The sequence below is a fragment of the Canis lupus genome, chromosome 19 (genome assembly GCF_003254725.2).
Source record: "Canis lupus dingo isolate Sandy chromosome 19, ASM325472v2, whole genome shotgun sequence".
Taxonomy (NCBI): Eukaryota; Metazoa; Chordata; class Mammalia; order Carnivora; family Canidae; genus Canis; species Canis lupus.
This window is the reverse complement of record NC_064261.1, coordinates 37,778,438-37,788,534: the sequence shown is the minus strand read 5'-3', so window position 1 is coordinate 37,788,534 and position 10,097 is coordinate 37,778,438. Positions and strand designations below refer to the sequence as shown.

General features: G+C 38.6%; 1 non-coding gene across 1 annotated transcript; it reads right to left on the bottom strand.

Moving 5' to 3' along the window:
* Positions 1-3,438: 3,438 nt before the first annotated feature.
* Positions 3,439-3,545, bottom strand: LOC112650003 (U6 spliceosomal RNA). The gene has a single exon (XR_003129865.3). It is a non-coding gene; the product is annotated as a U6 spliceosomal RNA (small nuclear RNA).
* Between the last annotated feature and the right edge of the window lie 6,552 nt (positions 3,546-10,097).

Below are 10,097 nucleotides of genomic sequence, written 5' to 3'. Positions count from 1 at the left end.
CGGAATACATATTCTTCTAAAGCACACATGAAATATTGGCCAGCATAGATCATATGTTGGGCCACAAAGAAACCCTAAACAAATTTAAGAAGATTGAAATATCCAATATTTTTTCCAACTACATTGGTATGAAACTAGGAATTAGTAGCAGGAGGAAAACTAAAAAGTCCACAAATACATGGAAATTAAACCACACACTACTAAATAACCAGTGGGTCAAAGAAGACATCAAAGGGAAATCCGAGAGTATCCTCAGACAAAGGAAAATAAAAATACAGCATACCAAAACTTACAGGATATAGCCAAAAGCAGTTCTAATAGGAATATCTGTAGTGATAAATGCCTAAATTAAGAAAAAAGAAAAATTTAAAATAAATAACATAATTTTATACTTCAAGGAACTGGAAGAAAAATGCAAAGTAAACCCAAAGTTAGCAGGAGGGAGTAAGTAATAAAGATTATAGCACAAATAAATGAAATAGAAATTAGAAAATAGAAAAAAAAATCAATGAAACTAAAAGCTACTTTTAGAAAAGATAAACAAAACTGACATAACTTTAGCTGGACTAGCCAAGAAAAAAAAAAAAAAAGAGAAGACTCAAAAAAACAACATTGTAAATGAAAGAAGAAACATTACAATTGACACCACAAAAATACAAAAAATCATCTAGCAGAGGTTGGATAACTTAGCAGAAATGGAAAAATTCCTAGACACATACAACCTAACAAGACTGAATCAGGAAGACAGAAAATCTAAACAGATGAACAATGAGTAAGGAGTTTGGATTAATAGTCAAGCATTTTTCAACAAAGAAAAACCTAGGACCAGTGAATTCTACTAAATTTTAAAGAAGAATTAATGTAATCCTTTTTAAACTCTTCCAGAAAGTTAAAAAGGACAGAACATTCCCAAATTCATTTTATGAAGCCAGCATTACCCTGGATTACAAAATCCAGATTAAAGACTAAAGAAAACTATAGGCCAATATCCCTGATGAATACAGACACGAATATTTTGAACCAAATTCTAGCAAACATTTGACTCCAGTTTAAATATCACAGCATGACCAACTGGTATCTATCTTTGGGATATAAAGGTAGCTTAACATACGCAAATCAATGAATATGATACCCCACATTAATAGAATAAAGGATAAAAATAATATTATCCTCTCAGGAGATGCAGAAAAGTACTTGACAAAATTCAGCAATCACTTCATGATAAAAAAATTTTCAACACATTAGGTATAGAGGACTGTAATACAAAATAATAAAGGTTTATAATGACAAGCCCATAGCTAACATCAAAGTCAAATCCAGAAGTCCTAGCCTAATCCAAATTAGGCATGAAGAAATAATGATACATCCAAATTGGAGGGGAAGAAGTAAAACTACTTATGCTTGCAGATGATATAATCTTATAGAGTGATAATTTTAAACATACACACACACAAACTGTTAGAATAAAAGAAATTGGTAAAGTTGTAGGCTAGAAGATCAACATAAAGAAATCAGTTGCATTTCTATTTTCTATATACTAACAGCAAAATATTTAATAGAAAAATAAAGAAAACAATTTTGTTTGCAATAGCATCCAAGACAATGAAACATTTAGGAATTAATTAACCAAGGAGGTGAGAGATCTGTTTGCTGAGAGCTATAAGACATTGATAAAATAAATTGAGGAAGATGCAAATAATTGGAAAGATATTCCACGTTCATCAATTGGAAGAATTACTATCATTAAATATCAACACTACCCCAAACCATCTGTAGATTCAATGCAATTGCTATCAAAATTTCAATGGCATTTTTCAAAGGTATACAAAAAAAACAATCCTAATATTTGTGTGGAACCATAAAAAATCCAAAATAGATTAAGCAACCTTAATAAAGAAGAACAAAGCTGGAGGCATCATACTCCCTGATCTTAAACTCTACTATAGAGCTACAGTTTTTTTAAAAAGATTTTATTTATTTATTTGAGAGAGAGAGAGACTGAAGGCATGATGGGGTGGGGAGAGAAGAGGCAGAGGGAATGGGAGAAGCAGACTTCTCCCTGAGCAGGAACCCCTAATGTGGGGTTTAATCCCAGGACTCCAGGATCATGACCTGAGCTGAAGACAGATGCTTAACCAACTAAGCCACCCAGGTGCCTATAGTTATCAAAACAGTACAGTACTGGCATAAAAAAAAGGCACACAGATCAATGAAATATAACAGAGTCAAAAAATAAACACATGCATATGGTAAAAAATATTTACACATTTTGGGTTCCCCACAGATCACCTAGACCCATTTAATGGGACAAATTTTCCAACATGTAACTATAGATTTAATCATAAATTCCAAACAGACATTAGCCTCTGGGACTGTGATGGACTAAGGGTACAAACGAATCATTCTGATGAAAACTACCAGAAATGCTGTACAAAATACAGTTTTACAATCTTCTCAAAAGCATTGAAGAGATGACAAGAGTGCATGCAATTTTCAGGCCAAAATCTAAGTGAAAGGAAAATTAAGGATGGCAGCACAGAGAGACAGGTGGAAAATACGAAAAAGCAATGAAGAGACAAGGAGAATAGAATGAGGTCTAACACACATGCAATTGGAATTTCAGAAATAGAAGAGATGGAGAATGGGACAGAGGCAATATTGTAAGTTTTATTTTTTAATTTTTTTAGAGTATTTCCCAGGGGCTCTTGGGTGGCTCAGTTGGTTGAGCGTCCAACTCTTGATTTTGGCTCAGGTCATGATCTCCGGGTTGTAAGATTGGGCCCCACATCAGGCTCCACACTTGGCAGAAAGTCTGCTTAGGTTTCTCTCCTCTCTTTATTTCTCTGCTCCTCTCCCCACTCATATATGCATGCACTCTCTCTCTTAAAAAAAATAATATTGCCTGAATCCACAGATTTAGGAGTATCAGAAACCCTAAGAAAGATTACAAAGAAAAGAAAAGAAAGAAATCCACTACTCTAGAAAACTAATGGCAAAGAGAGTATCTTAAAAATAGATCAAAAGAAAAGATCTCTCTTTTAACACAAAAGGAGTTGCTATTAAACTTGACACCTGACTTCCCATCACCAAACATGGAAGCCAGAAAACCATATCCTCAGTGTGGTTCAAGAAAACAACTGTCAACTTAGAATTCTGTACCCAGTGGAAATATCTTTCAAGTATGAGGACAAAATCAAGAGGTGTTGTTTTCTGGCATCCACTATAGCAGTAGTGAAAATTATAAGAAGTCCCAGTGAAGTGTACAGAGATTCAGGCCACATAGCTCAGGTCTCATATTATGGGTTCAGAGGCCCATTAAATTTTTTTTAATATAATTTTTATTTTTTATTTTTGAAATTATCAGAGACCTTTATTATGGTCCTTACCATTAAGTAACCTACACAAATCATTTTCTTTTCCTCTGTCTCAAACAGCAGAAAAAATATGGAATGCTTCACAAATTTGCATGTCATCCTTGCGCAGGGGCCATGCTCATCTTCTCTGTATCGTTCCAATTTTAGTATATGTGCTGCTGAAGCGAGCACTAATTTTTTTTTTAAGATTTTACTTATTCATTCATGAGAGAGAGAGGCAGAGACACAGGCAGAGGGAGAAGCAGGCTCCATACAGGGAGCCCAACATCCCGGGTCCCCAGGATCATGCCCTGGGGTGAAGGCAGTGCTAAACCACTGAGCCACCTGGGCTGTCCCCATTTGGGTTTTTATACAGCCCATATGGTTCTCAACAATCTTTGCTTATTTTTATAGCTTGTTACTGCTTGTCAGGAAAAGCTGTTCTCTCCCTGCCCTGCAACAAATTAACTTGATAGTTAACATGTGACATTTCCCTGTGTCATTGAGAGAGAGCACCGTGATCTTGGTATAGTAAGGTGGACACACAACATTCTGCAGAAGAGATCTATTCTTTTGCTTTGCCTCCCAACCATAAAGCTGCCCATCACATACTGCTGGTTTAGACCTTGGAAAACAAATAAAAATCTTAAGTTTTACTTCTGAACAAATAAGATGACCTGTTTTAAGAGTTAGTTATAAGTACGCTTTATGAATGGCTGTCTAGAAATGACTAACCCAGGCTCTGTTTTAAAAGTACAGCAGAGATTATACTGTATTGCCATGTTGGCATAATTTGTTGCCATGATCATTTTGCTTCTTAATTTAACGTATGTAAAAGAACCTGTTGTTCCTTTTTATAAATTTAAATTGTATGTGTAGAAAGATCAGTTAAGGAACTGGGTGTTACACAATGTGTTGTCTGTATTTTTCCTTCATTTGTTCCTGTATGAGGCTTTTGGGTAAATAATAAAGACTTTCTCAAAGCCTGGAGTCTGAAATCTTATTTTCTTCAACAATTTCTTAAAATCACTCTTGAGCAGAGTAGTTTAACCATCCTGTGATGTAGTAGCTAAGACCTCAAGGTCTCCTTCAAGGGAAACAAACCCCATAATTTATCAACTATCTTCAAAGGAAGGTGAGTTTTTTTTTTAGCTAGAGGGACCCTCATTTTGTTAAGCACCCTGACAAGGTTGCTGAGGTAAAAGCTCTGCGTAAGTTGAGTCGGGTAAAGGATTTGAAGTTGGGATGAGTGCATATAAGAATCTGGAGTTGAAGAGCATACCCAATGAGGATGAAGACATCTACAGAGAAGAAAATGGGAACAAAACATTTTTGGGGAACATATCTTCCTAGGGTGAGGGTTCTTAACCTTCTATGTTCCCTGTACTGCTTGGCAGTCTAGTGAAGACCACTGGTCTCTCTAAACGCATAAAATGAAATATATAGTATTACAAAGGAAACCAGTTATACTGAAATATAATTATCAAAAATAAAAAAGGAAACAAATTTGAGATATGTGTGTCATCACTTACACTTTACACAAAAAAAGCAGTGGGTCTGATAACCGCCATGGATTTTGAAGTAACTGTGAGCATAGGATATATTTCCAGATATAACAATTGTAACGTGATAGGAAAATGACTGTGATTTCTGCTCGGGCAGGAATAAAGCCACAGGTACTGCCAACACTGTTGCCTATACTCAGAATGGAAGGAAACGCTTAACTTCAGTATTTTTGTCCAACCAAGGACACAGACCCTAGGCAGGAGCTCTGCTCTGGGGGGTAATGTCAATTCCCTCCTTCCCCAGGTACTCTGGAGCAAAGATGATGCTGAAATGCATTGCTTCCACGTGACATCAAAGACAAAGAAGCAGGATGGGGGCCCAATCTCTGACCAACCCTCAGTCCCAGGGAATTTACCAAGTGCTCAGCGACCCATGGCTCTGCCCTGCTGGGGGTGGAGATGCGGCCTCTGGGTCCTCTTGTGCACACATAATGCAGGTGACTAGGAAGCACACATAATGAATATCCGCTTATACAAGAAATGCACTTACAAACCACAAAATAAGTAGATTAAACATTTCCCTAAGGTACATTAAGAGCCGCTATTAGGAAGGCTGAAAGGGTTTTGTGATTTCTTCCACCTCCTCATATCTGCACAGCACTTTTCACTTCTGCAAGCTCTTTGTCCATCTAGTACCTAATTTGTTTTTTGCAGCCATCCTGGGGTTGAGTGTACTTTTTTTTTAAACTTCTTCTCCTAAAAATATATATTTAAAACAAAATTTGCCAGAATCCGAGCCAACAGTCACAAGGGAATAGGCCATGATATTTCTGAGAATATGCCGATTTCAACCTTAGAGGGAAAATTTAAATGAAATGAGATATTTAACATAAATAATCTCCCTCTGCTGCTAAAGCAGACAAAAGGCAGCACTAAGTACTTATTATAGGAGACCACATTTTTAAGTCTAATTTTTCCAAAAAAGAGTATGCTTATGAAAAAATTCAAACAATCCAGTAGTGTTGAAGAGAACACTTAAAGAATTTTCCCCTACTTAAATAAAAAAAAAAATATATGTCCGAGAAGTGGTATTACGTGGAGTCCAGTTGGGAGATAGAAATAACAATAGTTATTCGAACAATAAGAATTTAATATGGATAATTGCTCACTAAGTGTAAAATTGTTAACGAGGTAACTGAATGGGTAAAAAGAAAATAAAGTAGAGGCAGGCAAATTACAATTTGTGGGCCACATCTGGTTTGCTGTCTGCTTTTGCTAATAAAGTTTTATTGGAACACAGCCATGCTCATTTCCTTGCATATAATTTATGGCTGCATTGGGCTATAATGACAACTTCACTCGAGGAGTTAAGAGGCTTGCCTTAATACTACATGGTCTTAACAGCAGAACTGGAGGTTTCTCTGGGAAATGGGATTTCAGAACTGGCTTAAAAGATGGAAAGGAGAGAGCATGGCAGTAAGTGGTGAGGGAAGGGCATTCTCGCCTAGGGAATAGCTCAAGGGGGAAGATGCAATGCAGGAACGAAGCTTGGAGGGGAGGTCAAAAGGGCACCAGCTCCCTAGGCTCCGGTCACACCCCAGACAGATTGAACTAGGACCTCTAGGTGTAGCCCTCAGGCATCAGGATTCTGGAAAGCTTTCCAAGTAATACCAACTGTGGGACAAGGCTGAGAGCAAACGCTTGAAACCAAGATATGCATGCATCCACATTAGGATGTGTCTACCCACCCCATTCCTGCCTCACCCATGAGATCTTCCCACTTCGGAAGGAGTCCATTGTCTAGGGGCAAAGGGGGCTTCTCCTGCATTGGGTGGGGATGTGGCCATGGGTGGCAGAGAAGCAGCAGCCCCTAACCCCTCAGCAAACAGACGTAGGCCTGCCCGTTCCTGGTGCTGTGGCCACAGGGGTGAGGCCCTGTTACCAGACTACTCCCCAAGAGCAGCTTGGCTCCATCTCCCACGTTCCTCCTGCCCCTCCAAGCCCCTTCATAAAGCTCCTTTCATTGTGCCAGGCACTTTCGAAGCAGCAGCACTTGCGTAATGAAGGTAAACCAAGCCTCTTGAAGAAGCAGAACGGCCCACACAGGGAGGCTGGAGCAGGAACAGCTCAACCCCAGATAACCCTAGTGTGGGGCCTCCTGTGGGATGTGGTACCACAGACACCCAAGGCATGCAGATTTGCTGCTGTGCAGCACAACTCAGTCCTGCTCAGCTCAGCTGTAGGCCAGGCCTGTGTTAGGGTTCCCGATGCCCTTCTTGGGGGGACAGCACACTGGGAGAGGCAGCAAAAAAAATCAGGCAGGCAAGCCTGATTCTTCTTCAAAATTCTTTTCCACATTGAAAGGAGTAGAGGTTCATTAAAATATGTTTTGGAAAAGTACTGAAAAGCACAAAGTAGAAAACTGTCACTTATATTCCACTACTCAGCTATGACTACAGGTAGAGCTGTGGGGTGATCGGCCGGTATAGGCGATGCGTGCACACAATAAAATAGAGACAGAGCAAAATTTTGGTCATATTGATTGTATACCCTTGTATTTTTTTATTTTTTATTTATTTTTTAAAAAGATTATTTACTTATTTATTTATCCGAGAGAGAGAGAGAGAGAGAGAGAGAGAATGAGCATAAGTGGGGAGGGTCAGAGGGTGAGGGAGAAGCTCAACCGAGATCCTGAGATCATGATCTGAGCCAAAGGCAGATGCTTAACCAACTGACCTACCAGGTACCCCTTTGTACTTTTTTAAATAACTTAATATCTTGAGCATTGTCATCCGTAGTGTTGTTTTAATGCTTTGTTGAATCCTATTACATGGACAGTGTGGTTTATGTAAGATTTTTAATTTAAGACTTTTTAATTTAAGACTTTTTTTTAGAGCAGTGTTAGGTTCACAGCAAAATTAGGGGAAGGTACAAAGATTTCCTACTGGGGTGCCTGGTTGGCTCAGTCAGAAGAACATGCAACTCTTGATCTCGGAGTTGTGAGTTTGAGGGCCACATTGGGTGTAGAGATTGCCAAAATGAATAAATAGATAAATGTTAAACTCCTCCATATCCTCTGACCTAACACATGCACAGCCTCCCCCCATATCAAAATCCCCCACCAGAGTGGTATGTTTGTCACAACTGATGAGCCTACATTGACACATCTAATCACTCAAAGTCCATAGTTTATATTAGGACTCACTCTTGTACTTTCTATGGATTTGGACAAACATATAATGGCATGAACCCATCACTTTCACTGCCCTAAAGAGCCACTCCAGCACAGCTTAATGAATCATTCTCCTGCTGTTTTTATTTTTCATGCTCATAAATATTATAATGGTCATCCTTATAGCTAATTCTTGATTCACATACTTGTTTATTTTTCAATTCTCTTAAATGCTGAGCTGTGGCTTTCAAACCCCTTACCTGAAACATTTCCCTGTCTCCAGACTCTCCAATTGGCTAAGCTATGTATTCCTTCGAGTCTGAGCGTAAAGTGTCACTTCCTCTGGGGAGTAGTTAGACAGCCTAGTAACATACCTGGTTAGTTCTTTCATAGCACTAGTGTATCAACTTCTGTCTGGTTCTCTACCATGCCCCCAAACTTTGAACAGGATCTGGCCACTGTAGGTATCCAAGAATTCACTAATTGAATTCATACATATGTCAATGTATCTAAGCTGGGTTTTTAGATATATTTTGATCTTTCACAGAAATAAAGTTTTAGAAGACTGATTGAGCTTCCAGTTCACCCACAGTCCAAAGGCTGCAAGGCACAGGTTGCAGATAATGAAGTTCAGAGTGGAGCCTGATGATTCCAAGGGCTAATTAACTGTGCTGGTCTCATGGCCACAGTTAGCTCCACCAATACAGGCCCAGGAAGCATAACTTGGTTTCCCAGAGGGCAAATTTATTTTTACTGGAAGAAAACTTGTATTTCCATCCATCCATCCATCCATCCATCCATCCATCCATCCATCCATCCACACATTCATCTTATATAGATTATGTATTATTCTTTTGTTCAGCAAATATTTATTGACTGTCTGCCATGCTACAGGCATAGTTTTAAGTTTCAATGAACTCTTGGAGTTCCTCTTGGAGCTTGTAATTCATTCATTATATGGAAAATATTGTGCCATCAATTTAGAGAATATCCATGGAGAAGAAGACATGGTCCTTACCCCATGAAACTTACAGCCTACTGATGAATCATGATAAACACACAAATAGCATAATCCAAGTAGAATATCTGAGAGTTGGAAACTAAGAATTATGGAAAAGTATTGTATTATCTCCTTTTATGGTTTCTGAAAGAGTTTCCATGTCTGTACATAATTTTAACTCTTGGTCTACTCTTGGGACATCATTCAAGTTGATCCATACCCCCGGTTTCAGAGTTGACGGATCTGGGAAAAGAACTTGACCAAGCTTGACCAATCTGCTTCCTTCTCTGAGATACTTCAAACTAAAACTGAGAGTTTCTGTTTTTTTCTGAGAGTATATATTTTAAGAGGGAAAGTTGTAGGAAGCTGTAAGCAGTGTATTTCTTGCCATTGGGAGAAAAATGAGCAGCAGTGAAATAATGGGCCTAAATGAAGAGAGATTCAGGAAGTGGAGTCTGGTGGCCTTTATCCCACGGTTCCAATTCAGACAGTCCAGCTGTAACTTCTTCCTTCACTTGCATTGTTTGTCTAAGACTTCCTTGTATTTCAACAGCCAACATATTCACCACTGGTATTTATTAGTTTGGGTTCGGTATGTGTGACTTGTAACTAAAAAAGTCCTTACTGAAGGCTTTGCAGAGGAGGTGAAATCTGAGCTGAGTTTTAAATGATGAAAAGGACTTAGGTGTTTTAAGTTTTAGCTTTTGCTCCAAGCCTGAGCTACCAAAGAAAATGAGTCAAGTCACATTTCAATGATCATTTTGCACCTTAAAAAAAAAAAAAACCTTTTCTCTGGAGGGTGGAAATAGCTTTTTCCCGATAATATTAAAAACAGAAAATTTTGGGCAGCCCGGGTGGCTCAGCAGTTTAGCGCTGCCTTCAGCCCAGGGCCTGATCCTGGAGACCTAGGATTGAATCCCATATCAGGCTCCTTGCATGGAGCCTGCTTCTCCGTCAGCCTCTCTCTCTCTTGCTCTCTCTCTCTCTCATGAATAAATAAATAAAATCTTTAAAAAAAAACCCAGAAAATTCCAAATAATAGAGTAAATATCACATTTATCCCCTAT